We start from the raw sequence: 17,403 nt of genomic DNA, 5'->3' as shown, positions 1-17,403 counted from the left end.
ACCAATAACATAGTCAATTAACACATATTTTGTATATGTATTAGATACTGTACTCTTACATAAGCTAGAGAAAAAATATGATTAAGAAAATAATAAGGGAGAGAAAATATATTTACTATTCATTAGGTAGAAGTGGATCATCATCAAGATCTTTATCCTCATCGTCTTCACGTTGAGCAGGCTAAGGTGGAGGAAGAGGAGGGGTTGGTCTTGCTGTCTCAAGTGGCAGAGGTAGAAGTAAATCCATGTATAAGTGGTCCCACACAGTTAAAACCTGTGCTCAAGGGTAAACTGTATGTTTTCTAATTTTGTTCTTGTTCAAAATTGTCACTATTTCAGGTCCTTGGCATTTTCATATACATTGTTGAATGTTTTTTTCAATCACCCCATACCAAAAAGCTAGGATTTTGTTGGCATTACATCAGATACATAGATTAATTCTGGAAAAGTTATGAACATGAATATTGAGACATTTAATCTATGAGTATTCCAAAACATTTCATTTATATAGATACTTTAAACATTTTGGGATTTGGTTTTTGTTGTTGTTGTTATTTTTTATTGAGTTGGAGCCTTGCTTTGTCACCCAGGTTGGAGTGCAGTGGCACAATCTCGGCTCACTGCAACCTCAGCCTCCCGAGTAGTTGGGATTACAGGTGCCTGCCACTACACCCAGCTAATTTTTTGTATTTTTTTTTTTAGTAGAGATGGGATTTCCCCATGTTGGCTAGGCTGGTCTTGAACTTCTGACTTCAAGTGATCCATCTGAGGCAGGTGGATCCTGAGGAATTCACCTCAAAATTTCAGAAATTTTTATATTTTTGCAACAATTTTTTCAATTATAGAAGTTACTAACCATTGTGTGGCTGGACTCGGCAGTCACTGTGGTGTGAGGCGCGTGTTGGGGCTCTTGCCGTCCCCGCACCCGCAGCGCGGCTACTGGCTTGCGGTCTACCCTTCCACAACCAGCCCTTGGGCCCCCGCCCGCCACAGACATGCTACGCGTCTACATAGGACGCCTGAGCTACAACGTCCAGGAGAAGGCCATCCAGTGCTTTTTCAGTGGCTATGGCTGCCTCCTCGAAGTAGACCTCAAAAATGGCTACGGCTTGGTGGAGTTCGAGGACTCCCGTGACGCCAACGAAGCCGTTTACGAGCTGAACTGCAAGGAGCTCTGCGGCGAGCCTCTGATGGTAGAGCACGCCCGGGCCCGCGTCGCAATCGCGACGGCTACAGCTACGGAAGCAGCCGTGGTGGAGGTGGACACAGCAGTGGGAGAACATCTAGCAGAGACAAATACGGACCACCTGTTCATACAGAATACAGGCTTATTGTAGAAAATCTTTCTAGTCTGTGCAGTTGGCAAGATTTAAAGGATTTTATGTGACAAGCAGGTGAAGTAACCTGTGCGGATGCCCACAAGGAAGGAACAAATGAGGGTGTAATTGAGTTTCACTCCTACTCTGACATGAAGCGTGCTTTGGACAAACTGGATGGCACAGAAATAAATGGCAGAAATATTAGGCTTATTGAAGATAAGCCACGCACAAGCCATAGGCGATCTTACTCTGGAAGCAGATCCAGGTCTCGATCTAGAAGATGGTCACGAAGTAGGAGTCGCAGCAACAGCCGCAGTAGATCTCGAAGTATCTCAAAAAGTCGCTCCAGTTCCAGGTCGCGGAGCAGAGGTCGATCACGTTCTCGATCAAAAGGCAGGAAATCTAGATCAAAGAGCAAATCTAAGCCCAAGTCTGATCGGGGTTCCCATTCACATTCTCGAAGCAGATCTAAGGATGAGTATGAGAAATCTCGAAGCAGGTCTCGGTCCCCATCCCCCAAAGAAAATGGGAAGGGTGCTATAAAGTCAAAATCCAGATCAAGGAGTGAGTCCTGTTCCAATTCGCCGCTACTTGGTCCACCCTCAAAGGCCCGTTCTGTGTCCCCTCCACCAAAAAGAGCTACTTCAAGATCCCACTCTAGTTCTCACTCAAAGTCCAGATCAAGGTCCAGGTCGAGTTCCAGAGATTAACTCAGAACTCTCTTGTTGTCTGCACACTATTATGGAACACTTTCCTACTTAGGCAGTTACTCTTCCATGTTTATACTTGGCCTCTTCTGCAAGAAGAATCTCTTGAAAACAGGGGCACACAGAAATTTGATTTGTGGCCAAATTGGATGAAAAAGATGAGGTTCTAAGGAAATGGTGGCATGAAGACCCTCTCCCTTCTTTGTAGAATTAAGATAACTTTGATTTTATAGCTTTTGAGCTAACATAACTTTTGTAAAGATTAAGCTCATTTAGTGTTTGGTTTTTTTTGTTTGTTTGTTTTTTTGTAAGTATTTCAGCCAGATCTGCTGGCAGGGTTTTTTTGTTGCTTTATTTGTTTGCTTATTTTTAAATTAACTGTTTTGAGCTTTGAATACTTAAGGCTTTAGAGGGAGAACCCAATTTGCAATTATGTTGGCTTTTTATAAAGCTTGAGTTATGTAAGATTTAAATAGAAGTTTGCTACCAAGATGATTGCCTTGTTGAAGAGGTCACTATTAAATTCCTTTAAATGTTGATATCTGCCATTTGTGGAAACAACATAAATTCTACTTTAGTGTAAACAAGGCAAGCCTCAGACCAGCAATAAATTATTCAGTTTGGATAACATTATTTTGTGCTGTTAATCAAATTTGCCAAAGTCTTTATCTGCCCCTTTAACAAGTTGAGTAAAAATAAAAGGTATTTTTTTAAAAAAAGGAAGTTACTGTATTTTTTCAATTGTAGAAGTGTTGTTAGATTAGTACTATGCATTTGATGTTTTTGATGCTATAAATGGTATTATTTTAATTTCATTTTGTGATTGTTGCCACAATATAGGTATATGGTATCTCTCATTCATGTATGTGTGTGTGTATATATATATATATATATATATATATATATATATATGGAATAGATTTTTTAAAGTTGATCTTATATCCAGTGACCTTGCTAAATTCACTTATTTATAATTGTTCATTCTTTTTGACTTTCTGTGTGCACAGTATGTCATCTGTGGTAAAGTCAGTTTTACATCGTTCTTTATAATCTTCATACCACTTTTTTCTTGCTTTATTGCACTGGCTAGGACCTCCAGAAATAGGATTTGTAGACATCCTTGCCTTTTTCCCAGAATCTAAAGGAAAACAAAACATTTTACCATTTGGTATGACTTGAGGTGTAAATTTTAGATAGTCTCTATCACTCAAATTACTTTTCTGAGGTTTGTTATCAGGATGGGTGTTGAATTTCATCAAAGACATTTTTTGCCACTATTGAGATGATTATAGTTTTTCGTTCTGTTAATGTGTTTAAATTATGTGGTTTGATTTTAAACATTTAAAAAATTGTCATAAAATACACGTAAAATTTATAATTCTAGCCATTATGTGTACAGTTCAGTGCTATTAATTCATATTGTGCAACTATCCATCTCCAGAATGTGTTTCATCTTAGAAAGCTGAAACTGAGGCCAGGTACGGTGGCTCATGCCTGTAATCCTAGCCCTTTGGGAGGCTGAGGCGGGCGGTTCACGAGGTCAGGAGATGGAGACCATCCTGGCTAACACGGTGAAACCCCATCTCTGCTAAAAATAGAAAAAATTAGCCGGGCGTGCTGGTGGGCGCCTGTAGTCCCAGCTACTCAGGAGGCTGAGGCAGGAGAATGGTGTGAACCTGGGAGGCAGAGCTTGCAGTGAGCCCAGATTGCACCACTGCACTCCAGCCTGGGCGACAGAGCGAAACTCCATCTCCAAAATAAAAAAGAAAGCTGAAACTGAATACCCATTAAACAATGACTCTCCATTCCCCACTTCACCCCCTAAACCCTGGAAACCACCATCCTATTTTCTGTCTCTGTGAATTTGACTGCTCTAGATAACCTCATATAAGTAGAATCATACAGTATTTGTCCTTTGGTAACTGGCATTTCCCTTAGCATAATGTCTTCAAGATTCATCTATACAAATTGATTTTTAGATATTAAAGCAATTTGCATTCCTGGAATAGATTTCATTTGGTCATTGTGGGTAATATTTTTAATACATTATTGAATTAAATTTGTCAAAATTTTGTATAGGATTTTATGTCTATGTCCATATTGTCTTCTGTGTTTTCTTTCTTGTACTAGCCTTGTTTGACTTTGTATCAGAATTATGGACTGATAACATGAGTTGAGGATTCCCTTTATTTTGTTTTTGGTTTTTTTTTGTTTATTTTTGGTCCTCTGGAAGAGTGTGGGTAAGATGTGTAAGATTGGTATTATTGGTTTTGGTATTATTTTGCCATAATTTTGTGTGTAAAAATTACCAGAGTAGCACCTGGGAAAATTTTTGTTGGAAGATTTTTAGCTATGTATTCAATGATTTGATAGACATAGGATTAATCAAATTTTATATCTCTTGTGTACATTTTGGTAAATTCTTTTAAAAATTATGTCCATATAATTTCATCAAAATATCTAATTACTGGTTTTAAATAGTTTATAATATCTGTTCTATTTTTAATATCTTTAGGATCTAAATTGATGTTCTCTTCTTCAGTCCTGGTGTTGGTAATGTATGTACTCTGTTTGTTTTCTTGATTAGGTTTTCTAGGACTTAACATTTAATTTTTTTAAAAAAACCCAGCTACTTTTATAGAGCTAATTTCTTTTTCACTAATTTATGCTCCTTTATTTTCTTCTATGTATTTTATTTGGATATGATTTTCTGGGGTTTTTTTTCTAGCTTCTTGGAATGAAATCTTAGATAAGCAATGTTCAACAATTCTTTTTTGCTAATAATTGTATTTAACACTATACATTTTTTTAAAGTACCTATTTAGATGTATCAAATAGATTTTTATCACCTTTATTGAGACATAAATGATATATAACAATTTGTACCCAGTTTAACTTTACATTTTGATAAGTTTTGGCAAACTTAATACACCTGTATAGCCACCACCACAATCAAACAACATTTTCCTCACCCCCAAAATTTCCTGTATTCTTTCCCAGACAATGCTTCCCACCTCTGTCTCCAAGAAATCATAAATCTACTTTTTGTCAGTATAGATTAGAATCATCTTTTCTAGACTTTCATATAAATGGAATGATACAGCATACTCTTCTGTGTCTGCCTTCTTTCTCTTAGCATAAAGTTTTGAGATCCGTTAATATGGTGTGTATCAGTGTTTCATTCTCTTATTGCTGAGTAGCATACCATTATGTTAATATATGACCACAATTGATTAACTCACTCGATGATGGACAGTTGTTTCCAGTTTGGGGTTATGATGAATAAATCTGCTATGAACAGTCATATACAACTTTTTGTGTAGACATATATTTTTTTCATTTATATTGCATCAATTTCTAGGTTTGGAGTTGCTAGTTCATATGATAAATATATGTAAAACTTTATAAGAAACTGCCAATTGTTTTCCAAAGTATTTGTACCATTTTACAACCTACCAACAATGTATGATTGTTTGAAGTACTTTCAGCCTTGCCAACTGAATTGTCAGGTTTTTGTTTGTTTGGTTGGTTGGGTTTGTTTTTTTGTTTGTTTGTTTGCTTTTTTTCTTGAGAGAGAGAGTCTTGCTCTGTTGCCCAGGCTGGAGTGGAGCACAATGGCGAGATCTTGGCTCACTGCAACCTCCGCCTCCCGGGTTCAAGCGATTCTCCTGCCTCAGCCTCCCAAGTAGCTGGGACTATAGGTGTGTGCCACCACATCCTGCTAATTTTTTGTATTTTTAGTAGAGATGGGGTTTCACCATGTTAGCCAGGATGGTCTTGATCTCCTGACCTCGTGATCCACCCGCCTTGACTTCCCAAAGTGCTGAGATTACAGGCGTGAGCCACCAAGCCCGGCCAGGTTTTTTTAAAATTATTTTGTAACTTTTCTAATATATGCAGCAGTGCTTCAAGGTGATTTTGCTTTGTGTTTCTCTGACGATTATTTTGAACATTTTTCATGTGCTTGATGGCCTTTATATCTCTCCATTGTGAAGTATCTGTTTATTTTGCTTATTTTAAGAATTAGGTTATTGGTCTTATTATTAAGTTGTAATGCTCTTTATTTAGATACAAGTCCTTTATCATATATACATGTTGGGAATATCTTCTGTCAGTCTTTAACTTCCTTTTAAATTTTCCTAGTGGTGTCTTTTGAAGAGCAGATGTTTTGGATTTGGATGGATATCAATTTGTCATTTCTTTTTTTTGTCATACCTTTTTGGTTCTATTGAAGAAATTTTTACCTACCCTAGGATCCTGAAGTTTTCTTCTCCTGTTTTCTTTGGAAATTTTATGGATTTATATTTTATGTTTAGTCCTACATGCAATTTTGAGTTAATTTTTCTGTCCATGGATTATGTTGTATTTTATCATTCAGTTAAAAATATTTTCTAATCTTTATTATAATTTCTACCTTGACCCGTGACTATTTAGAAGTATGTTAATTGGTTGTAAAGCATTTGTGGATTTTCTATTTATCTAATTCCAATGTGATCAAAGAACACACTTTATTATTATTATTATTATTATTATTATTATTATTATTATTATTTTGAGACAGAGCCTCACTCTGTCGCCCAGGTTGGAGTGCAGTGGCAAATCTTGGCTCACTGCAACCTCTGCTTCCCAGGTTCAAGTGATTCTTGTGTCTCAGCCTCCTGGATAGCTGGGATTATGGGTGTGTGCCACCACGACCAGCTAATTTTTTTGTATTTTTAGTAGAGGTGGGGTTTCAGCATGTTGGTCAGGCTGGTCTCGAACTCCTGACCTCAAGTGATCCACCTGCCTCGGCCTCCCAGTGTGCTGGGATTACAGGTGATGAGCTGCCGTGCCCGGCCTCATGCTGTACTATTTTAATCCTTAGAAGTTTGTTGAGACTTACTTTATGGCCCAGCCTCTATTTTTTGGTTAATGCTCCATATTCACTTGAAAATAACACGAAAGTAAGAATTTTCACTTGAAAATTCTGCAATTAGATGTTAATATTCTATAAATATTAATTAGATCAAGTTGGTTAATAGTTTTCTTCAAATCTTCCACATTCCTAGTGATTTTTTTTTCTTTGAGATGGAGTTTTGCTCTTGTCATCCAGGCTGGAGTGCAATGGTGCGATCTCGGCTCACTGCAACCTCTGCCTCCCAGGTTCAAGGAATTCTCCTGCCTTAGCCTCCCGAGTAGCTGGGAGGTGCATCCCACCACATCTGGCTAATTTTTTGTATTTTTATAGAGACGGGGTTTCACTGTGTTAGCCAGGATGGTCTCTATCTCCTGACCTCGTGATCCACCTGCCTCAGCCTCCCAAAGTGCTGGGATTACAGGCATGAGCTACTGCACCTGCCCAGTTTTTAAAATAAATATTTTTAATTTTTCTCATTTTAATTTCAAGTACAGTAAATATCAAGAGATATAACCTATATAAAAAAAAAACTCTTTGGGTTCCTCAATAATTTTTAAAAGTATAAAGCAGGCCGAGTGTGGTGGCTCACGCCTGTAATCTCAGCACTTTGGGAGGCTGAGGTAGGCAGATCACCTGAGGTCAGAAGTTCGAGACCAGCCTGACCAACATGGAGAAACCCCACCTCTACTAAAAATACAAAATTAGCCGAGTGTGGTGGCACATGCCTGTAATCCCAGCTACTCGGGAGGCTGAGGCAGGAGAATCGCTTGAACCCAGGGGCAGAGAGGTTGCAGTGAGCTGAGATCATGCCATTGCACTCCAGCCTGGGCAACAAGAGCAAAACTCCACCTCAAAAAAAAAAAAAAAAAAAAAAGTGTAAAGCAGTCCTGAGACTGAAATGTTTGAAAATAATAGCCCTTTAAATTCCCTATGAATCTTTGACTCATTGGAACACTCTTGAAATTAATATTTTGCCATTTCAAAGCAACGAAAAAAAACTGACAATTTAATTTCATTTACTCCTTGCCTTTTGTTCCATTGTTGTCATAGATCTTTATTTCTATATTTATTTTAAACTCCCAAAGATATTATTACTATTATTGTTTTTAAGCAATGTCTGCTTATATTTACTCACATATTTAGCTATTCTCATGCTCTTAATTCTCTCCTGAACCTCCTTGTTCCAGTTGCTGTCATTTTCCTTCTGCCTGATTAACTCTTCCGGCATTTTATCATAGTCTTCCAGTGGATTCTTTCAGCTTTTCAGATATATACTACATTCATTTAGGAGGATAATTTCTCTGGAAATAGAGTTCTAGGCTGCCATTTGGAGTTTTGTTTGTTTGTTTGTTTTTGTTTGTTGGTTTTTGTGAGTTTTTTTGAGACGGAGTCTTGCTCTGTCGCCCAAGCTGGAGTGCAGTGGCGCGATCTCGGCCCACTGCAAGCTCTGCCTCCCGGGTTCACGCCATTCTCCTGCCTCAGTCTCCCAAGTAGCTGGGACTACAGGCGCCCGCCACCACTCTCGGCTAATTTTTTGTATTTTTAGTAGAGACGGAGTTTCCCCATGTCAGCCAGGATGGTCTCGATCTCCTGACCTCGCGATCCGCCCGCCTCGGCCTCCCAAAGTGCTGGGATTACAGGTGTGAGCCACCGCGCCTGGCCGGGGTTTTTTTTAAGCATCTAGAATAAAGTGACATCCCATTGTCTTCAGCTTCCAGAGTTTCTACTAAAAGGTCTATTGTGAATTGTGAGTCCCATTGTTTTCTCTCTAGCTGCTTGTCAGATTTTCTCTTTGCTGTTAGCTGTCATAGGTTTTACTGCAATGTGCCTGGGTGTGCAGGGGTTTTCTTTGCTTTTGAATCATACTTGGGGTTTGTAGAGCTTTTTGAGACTGTGTTATGATGTCTTCATCAGTGTGGGGAAATTCTCACCCAGGTTTCTTCAAATATTGCTTTACCTCATTTTCTCTCTCTAATTCTAGGTTTCCAGTTATAGATAGCTTAGGACTTTTCACCGTGTTCCAGATGGCTCTTACGGTTTTCTGTATCTCCCATTCTTCTCTATCTGTCTGCATCAACCTGGATACTTTCCACTTACCTGTATTTCTGTTATTATCCTGTTTTTAATCTATTAAAACCATATTTTGAATTATTCATTTTACTCAGATGTTTTATTTCTGGAATCTTAGTCTTCTCTTTATATGGATTCTATTTATTTGCTAAAATTCTTCATTCTTTTTTCTCTTTTGAATATATTATTTATTTTAAATAATATTTATTTAAAAATCCTTGGGTGTTAACTACAATAGATGAATTGCTTCTAGGTCTGTTGCTATCTGGCCAATTGATTCTTTCTTTTCCCCTGCATAACTTCCAATATTTCATTTGATGGCAAACATTATGCTTGAAAAAATTATAGATATTCCTGACTTATGTTCCTCTAAATAGAGCTAAGTCTTATTTTAGCAGACAGAATACCAGTAGATCACGCTGATCGACTACAGATGGTCCCCAACTAATGATGGTTTGACTCACAATTTTTTGACTTTCCGATGGTTTATTGGGGTACTAAATGTATTTTTGACTTATTCTCGACTTAAGGCGGGTTTATTGGAATGTAACTGCATCGTAAGTCAAGGGACATCTGTGCCTTTATATGGTTGTGTTCCTGTAAGCAGCATCTACAGCCTGGGAACCAAGGAGTGGGACAGGAGAGTCCTTGCCCACCATCACTCCCAGCCACCCAGCTGAGGGTTATGTGCTTCCCTATCCCACGAACCTCCGTTCTGTAGGTTTAGAGGTCGAAACAATTCCCTTGGGAAACACATCAAGAGTTCTTTTGAGCTGTAAACTACAGCTGCTGCCAAGGAGCCAGCCAGCAAGCAGAGGAGTCACCATCCCGACAGGGGTATTTGATCCTGATTATTAGAAGGAAGTAGGGCGATTAACACACAGTGTTAATCACAGTGGGGGAAGGGAGAAATATGTTTGGCACGCAGGTAATGCACTTTAATACTGGAAAGCTCCCTGTACTACCTTGCCCCATTTTCATAGTAAATAGATAAGTGCAGCAGCTATAGCCTGAGAGGCACATGGTGACCAGGGGCTCAGGGATGAATGTCTGGATCATGCCACTGGGAAGCCACCAAGACCAGCAGAGGTGCCAGCGGAGGTTGAGGGGCACCTGGAATGGATAGCAGAGGAGAGCAGCAATCACTGTCAACTGCAGGGTTAAGACCAGCTGCAGTGGGGATGGAGACTGCAGTCCATCCCTTGGCCTCTTACAAGTTTCTTCCTGGAAAAAGAGACCCACCAGGATCCTAGAGTTGTTTCTCCCAAAACTTATATGAAGAAGTGAATCCAAGTGGTGGAAGGTGTGGCCTGCAGTGGCAGTCAGGTAATGCCACCCACAACCCCCTTTCAGAACTGAGGAATTTGTTCTCCAGCTGCTGGGAGTACAGCTTGCAGACAGCCCTCAGCTGAAGAGCATCCCATCGCCCTGGAACACACGTCGTTCCTGGGACAGCCACAGCCAATGACTAGTTGACATAGGGGCAAAGTTCTGGCCCTTCCACTCAAAGTTGGGGTAATTTTGAAGGGCTGTCTCAGTTCTGCAGCTCTTCCTGGGGTCCACTGGCACCCTTACTGAGACTGCATAGCAGCCTAACTTCTCCCTCTACCCAATCCCACTTTCTTCTCTTCTATTCTGGAGGTTGTGATATGAAAGCCTCCATACAAATCTCCATCTCACAACTTTCTGGGGAACCCAACCTGAGTGTCCTTCCCCACCTGTCATACCTCAAAAATCTAGACTTTATTTATGGAACCAAGAGCTAAAATTTCTTCTAATTTTTCACTATTATAAATACAATTTTGATAACCCTGCATGAAAGTCTCTGCAAACAACCTTAATTGTTTCCATGGGATCATAAAAAAATGGAACTTCTTAGGCAACATAACACATATTGATAAGGCTTTTTAATTCACATGCCCAAAGCCTTCCGAAAGCTTTGCACACTCGCCAGCTGCATGTGGGAGTGCCTCCTGCTCCTGCATCTGTTGCCTGCCTTGGGCAATCACATCCTTGCAATTTTGACATTGCCTTCTCTATATTTGAGAATTTTTGCATCCCATAGAAATCAGAGAAGGAGGCTTATTCTTTCCATATAAAATCCCTAGAAGAAAATGAGCTTTTACCTCATAATAACTGAGGTAAGCAGGATTCAAAACTTTCAAACTCTGTCATCCCATCTGCACCAGGAGTTTCTCCTAATCTTTTCACAGGAGCAGTGAACTACTCTGTCCCTTATGGCCATATTATCGCCAGGAAAATCCTGATGCTCCAATTCCCCAGGCTGTGGGAGTCCCAGGACAATCCAGGTCTATCTGGAAATGTGAGCGGAGGATCAGTGTAGCAGGATCACTATTCTTTTCCTCTGGTGAGAAACACCTTCTGGGCAGATTCTGGACTCATGTTTTCTGAGGGAAAAGCTGCTATCTCCCTCCTGGTAGCTTTTCTGTGTGGCCAGTGCTCACAGCATTACAAGTCAGAGGGAAAGAAGTTAGAGTATAAATCAGGCTGAAGCTGGATCCAGCCCACAGACTTGTGGTCCTTGATTCCTTCCACATTCTCTGGGAACTCTGTCCACTGGGGATATGTGACCAGTGAAACCGGAGTAGCACAGAGAAAAGTGGTGAGAAAATGCCCTGCCTGTGGCTAGCTCTGTCCAATTTCCCAAGAGCTTGCTCCTGGAAATTCCGCAGGATATCTTGGAATTCCCATGGTTCTTAAACTCCTCTACGGTGAATGGTGACAGTGAGATCACCACTTTCACATCCATAGGAGCCTTGCAGAGAAGAAAAACTCCTTCATGGGCCAAAGGAATCTAATCCTAGCAGGATTTCAGACACGGGGATTTGGGGTGTGAGAAAGTCTTGGAGAACTGGAGAGATACTCTCGAAACCTCTCAGATTTCCTTCCTGGGCCACCACCTACTACACCTCTGGATGAGATTGACTTGTTCAATAAGGTCAGCATGGATGGCATGTTCTGTTGAAGCTACAAGACTGGAAACGGCAAAGAGGCTCAGTCATTCCCAAGACAGCCTCAGTAGCCTCTCCCTGCTAATATAGCATAACAAGATGACAAGGACACTTAATATTGGGAGGCAGAGACCACTTGACTGGCAGAATCTCAGCAGATGTAACTGGTGACATGATCTTCCCTACATCATAGGAATTCAGTAATGACCCAGATCCAAACTGACTCAGAGTTATAAAGATTTTATAAGACTCCAAATACATTTCCCATGCCTTCTCACAATTTCACTCCACCAATACCATAACAAACTACAGTCACATAATGCTGCACATTCTTTCCCTTCCCACCTCGATTAACCCTTGTTGGCAGAAGTGCTGATTCCAAGGCGATAAATAGGCTTTTTCAACTCATAGAGGCTACTAGGACTCTATGAGCTGGTACAAAAGCAACAGAGGATCCCCAGGGTGCATGTGTCTGATCCCTTAAGACTCTCCATTAACACCCTTGGAATGCACTCAGTGGAAGAGACTGGCTGAGTACCTTCCCTGCTCCCTGGAACTGGATTCCAACAAGGCCCTGGACTCAGCCAGGTGTTCTCTTTAGGGACAAAGGTCAATCTTCTGGCACTCCCTTCTTGACCAGCACCACAGTGGCCACTCTGCAGCTTCCACACAGCATATGGCAAAGCGCACAATGACCTGGGCACAAACTGGGCCTCATTCATGTCTTGACAAGGCAGAGGCATGAGAATATCAGGTGGGTGGGAGGGTGGGGAGTGTTACCAAGCACAGCTTCAGACAAAACTTCTCCTTTCTTCTGGCATGGCTTGAGTCTGGGCCTGGGGACTTCCTCCACTGGAGCTTTTCAAACCCAAGCTTTGCTCCACCAGTCTGTCCCTTCCTGGGGTGTATATAAAACCCGTGGGATTTCAGTGCCGCTTCTAAATATTTTATTTATTGACTAAAAACAGGAGATTCCTGTTTGTAAACAGCCAGATGAGACATAATTATTTTAATAGTCAAAATTAGAGGAAAAAACTTTAATGATTAAAACCAAGGCCTTGATTGAATAAACTATTAGAATCCATAAAATGGCCATCAAGCCATTATCAATTATGCTATGGAAGAATATTTAATTATCCATGTATAATGGTAAGTGAAAAAACATTAACAAAAGTATGAAAAATGTTATTCTATTAAAAGTGCATTTGGGAACTTACCTGTTTCCAGTTTGGGGGTCATTATTAATTAAGCTTCCATGAATATTTGTGTACAGGATGTCCTAGCCAATTAAGCAAGAGAAAGAAATAAAAGACATCCAAATAGGAAAAGAAAAAGTTATATTCTCTCTGTGAAGGACATGAAAACCCTATAAACTCCACCAAAAAACTATTAGAACTCATAAACAAAATAAATTCAGTAAAGTTGCAAGATACAAAATCACCACTCGAAAATCAATAGTGTTTTTATACACTAACAACTATCTGAAAAAGAAATCAAGAAAACAATCCTATTGACAATAGCTACAAAAAAGGAGTAAATTTAACCAAAGATCTGTACACTGAAAACTATCAAGCATTGATGGAAGAAATTGAAGAAGACACAAATAAATGCAAATATACACTGTGTTCATGGATTATAAGAATATTGTTAAAATGTCCGTACTACCAACACAATCTACAGATTCAGCGCAATTCCTATCGAAATTTCTGTGTCATTTTTCACAGAAATGGAAAAAAAAAAAAACTCCTGAAATTCATATGGAACTACAAAACACCCTGAATAGCCAAAGCCATCTTGAGCAAAAAGAACAAATCTAGAGGCATCACATTGCCTGGTTTAAAAATCTACAGAGCTATAGTAATAAAAACAGCATGGTACTGGCATAAAAACATATAGACTCATGGAACAGAATAGACTGCCCAGAAATAAGTCCACATATTTACAGTGAAGTGATTTTCAACAAAGGTGCCAAGAACACACAATGAGGAAAAAGCAGTATCTTCAGTGAATTGTGCTGGAGAAACTGGATATCCACATGTAGAAGAATAAAATTGGACCTTTATCTTACAACATACACAAAAATCAACTCAAAATGGACTAAAGACTTAAACATAAGCTCCAAAACCATAAAATTCCTAGAAAAAAACATTGGGGAAAAGCTTCATGACATTGTTCTGGACATTGATTTTTTGTGTATGACTCTGGAAGCACAAGCAAGAAGAACAAAAATAAACCAATGAATTATATTATGCTGAAAGTTTCTGCATAGCCAAGAAAATAATCAACAGAGTGAAGAGACAACCTATATATAAAGACCGCGAACAACTCAATAGTTAGAAAATAAACAAATTGATCAAAAAACGAGGAAAGGAATTGATTACACATTTCTCAAAAGTCTACAAATGACTAACATATGAAAAAATGTTCAACATCACTAATCATCAGAGAAATGTAAATTTAAATCACAATGAGATGTTATCTTACACCTGTTGGAATAGCTATTATCAAAAAGACAAAAGATAAGTGTTGGCTGGGATGTGGAGAAAGGGGAACCCTTGTACGCCATTGGTGGGAATGTAAATTAGTACAACCATTATGGAAAACAGTATAGAGAGTTTCCTCAAAAAATTAAAAGTAAAACTACCATACGATCCATCAACCTCACTTCTGAGTATATACCCAAAGGAAATGACATCTCCACTTCCTAAAGATATCTGCTCTTCCATGTTCATTGCAGCATTTTCCACATTAGCCAAGATATGGAAACAATCAAAGCTTTATCCATCAATGGATGAATGGATAAAGCAAATGTGGTATATATACACGATAGAGTAATATTCAGTCTTTAAAAAGAATGAAATGCTGTTGTCTGAAACAACATGGATGAACCTGGAGGGCACTATGTTAAGTGAAATAAGCCAGGCACAGAAAGACAAATATCACATGGTACCACATGATCTCACTTATATGTGGAATCTGAAAAAGTTGAACTTACATTACCAGAGACTGGGTGTGGGAGAGTTGGGGAGATATTGGTCAAAGGGTACAAATTTCAGTTAGACAAGAGGAATACGTTTAGGTGTATTGTACTTCATAGTGACTATAGTTAATATGTTGTATGTTTGAAAATTGCTAAGAGATTTTAAGTGTTATCACCACACACAAAAAATATAAGTATGTAGGCCAGGCGTGGTGGCTCACACCTGTAATCCCAGCACTTTGGGAGGCCAAGGTGGGCGGATCACCTAAGATCGGGAGTTCAAGAGCAGCCTGACCAATATGATGAAACCCCGTCTCTACTAAAAATACAAAAATTAGCCGGGAGTGGTGGCATGTGCCTGTAATCCCAGCTACTTGGGAGGCTGAGACAGGAGAATCGCATGAACCCAGGAGGCAGAGGTTGCAGTGAGCTGAGATTGCACCATTGCACTCCAGCCTGGGCAACAAGAGTGAAACTCCGTCTCAAAAAAAAAAAAAAAAAAAAGGTGAGATGATGCATATGTTAATTAGCTTGATTTAGTCATTCCACAGTGTATACTTATATCAAAATATCATGTTGTATACCATAAACATATATAACTTTTACTTGTCAATTATAAATTAATGTCAGTTCAAAACTAATTTAATTACATTAATTAATGAAAATAATAAGTTATAAATTAATTATTCAATGGACACGAATAAACATTTTTCAAAGGGGATACACAAATAAATGGCCAATAAGCACATGAAAAGATCCTCAACATTATTAGTCATTAGGGAAATTCAAATCAAAACCACAATGAGAAACCACTTTACACTCATTAGAGTGGCTATTATTTTTAAAAGAAAACAGAAAATTTTGTTCTTTTTTATGGCTGAGTTGTATTCCATGGTATATATATACCACATATTCTTTATCTACTCACTGGCCAATGGGTACTTAGGTTGGTTCCCTATCTTTGCAATTGTGAATTGTGCTGCAATAAACATACACGTGTAGGTGTCTTTTTGATATAATGACTTCTTTTCCTTTGGGCAGATACCCAGTAGTGGGATTGCAGGATCAAATGGTAGATCTACTTTTAGTTCTTTAAAAAATCTCCATACTGTTTTCCATAGACGTTGTACTAATTTACATTCCCACTGGCAACATATAAGCGTTCTCTTTTCACTACATTTAGGCCTACATCTGTTGTTTTTGACTTTTTAATTATGGCCATTCTTGCAGAAGTAAGGTGCTAACTGGCCTAGTTGCTCTTTTAAATAATATGGTGATTCCTCAAAAAAATTTAACCTAGAAATATGACATAGCAATTCCACTTCTGCGTATATAATCAATAGAACTGAAAGCAGGGATTTGAACAGATATTTGTACACCAGTGTTTATAGCAGCATTATCATAACAGCCAAAAGGTGGAAGCAATCCAAGCGTCCATCAATGGATAAATGAATAAACAAAATGTGTTATATACATACAATGAAATTTTATTCAGCTTTAAAAAGGAAAGAAATTCTGACATGTGCTACAACATGGATTAACCTTGAAGACATCATGCTAAGTAAAATAAGCCAGTCACAAAAGGGCAAATACTGTATGATTCCACTTATAAGAGGTTTCTAGGCTACTGAAGTTCATAGGCAGGAAGTATAATGGTTGTTTCCAGAGACTGTAAGTAGGGAGGAATGAGATGTTATTTTTAATGGTAGAGTTTTGGTTGAGGAAGATTAAAAAATTCTGGAGATGGATGATGTTGATGGTTGCACAACCATGTAACTATACTTAATGCCACAAAACTTTACACTTAAAAATTATTAAGGGCTAGCCATGGTGGCTCACACCTGTAATCCCAGCAATTTGGGAGGCTGAGCCAGGTGGATCACTTGAGGTCAGGAGTTCGAGACCAGCCTGGCCAACATGGCAAAACTCCATCTCTAGTAAAACTATGAAAAATTAGCCGGGCGTGGTGGTGGTGTGTGTGTAGTCCCAGCTACTCAGAAGGCTGAGGTAGGAAAATCGCTTGAACCTGGGAGGCAGAGGTTGCAGTGAGCTGAGATCATGCCACTGTACTCCAGCCTGGGCAACAGAGTAAGATTGTCTCAAAAAAAGAAAAAAATATTATTAAAATGGTAAATTTTACATTATGTATATTTTATCACAATAAAAAAGAAGTATATAATAAGCAAATAGGTTTCTGATGAGGGTGACAAGACAATTCAATGAAGAAAGAATAAACTTTTCAATAAATGGTACTGAGATAACTGAAAATTCATATGCAAAAGAACGAAGTTAGACCCTACCTCATACCACACATGAGAATGAAACTAGAGGCCTAAATGTAAGAGCTAAAACTATAAAACTCTTAGAAGAAACATTGGAGTAAATCTTCATGACCTTGGATTAGGCAATGGTTTCTTAGATATGACACCAAAAGCACAAATGACAAAAGAAAGAATAG

General features: G+C 38.9%; 1 pseudogene; it reads left to right on the top strand.

The window, feature by feature from the left end:
* The first annotated feature begins 884 nt into the window (after window positions 1-884).
* Window positions 885-2,724, top strand: LOC129017366 (serine/arginine-rich splicing factor 6-like; annotated as a pseudogene).
* Window positions 2,725-17,403: the final 14,679 nt, after the last annotated feature.

This window comes from Pongo pygmaeus, chromosome 19 (assembly GCF_028885625.2).
Source record: "Pongo pygmaeus isolate AG05252 chromosome 19, NHGRI_mPonPyg2-v2.0_pri, whole genome shotgun sequence".
Taxonomy (NCBI): Eukaryota; Metazoa; Chordata; class Mammalia; order Primates; family Hominidae; genus Pongo; species Pongo pygmaeus.
The sequence above is the reverse complement of the archived record's forward strand: the minus strand, read 5'-3'. Positions and strand labels throughout refer to the sequence as shown.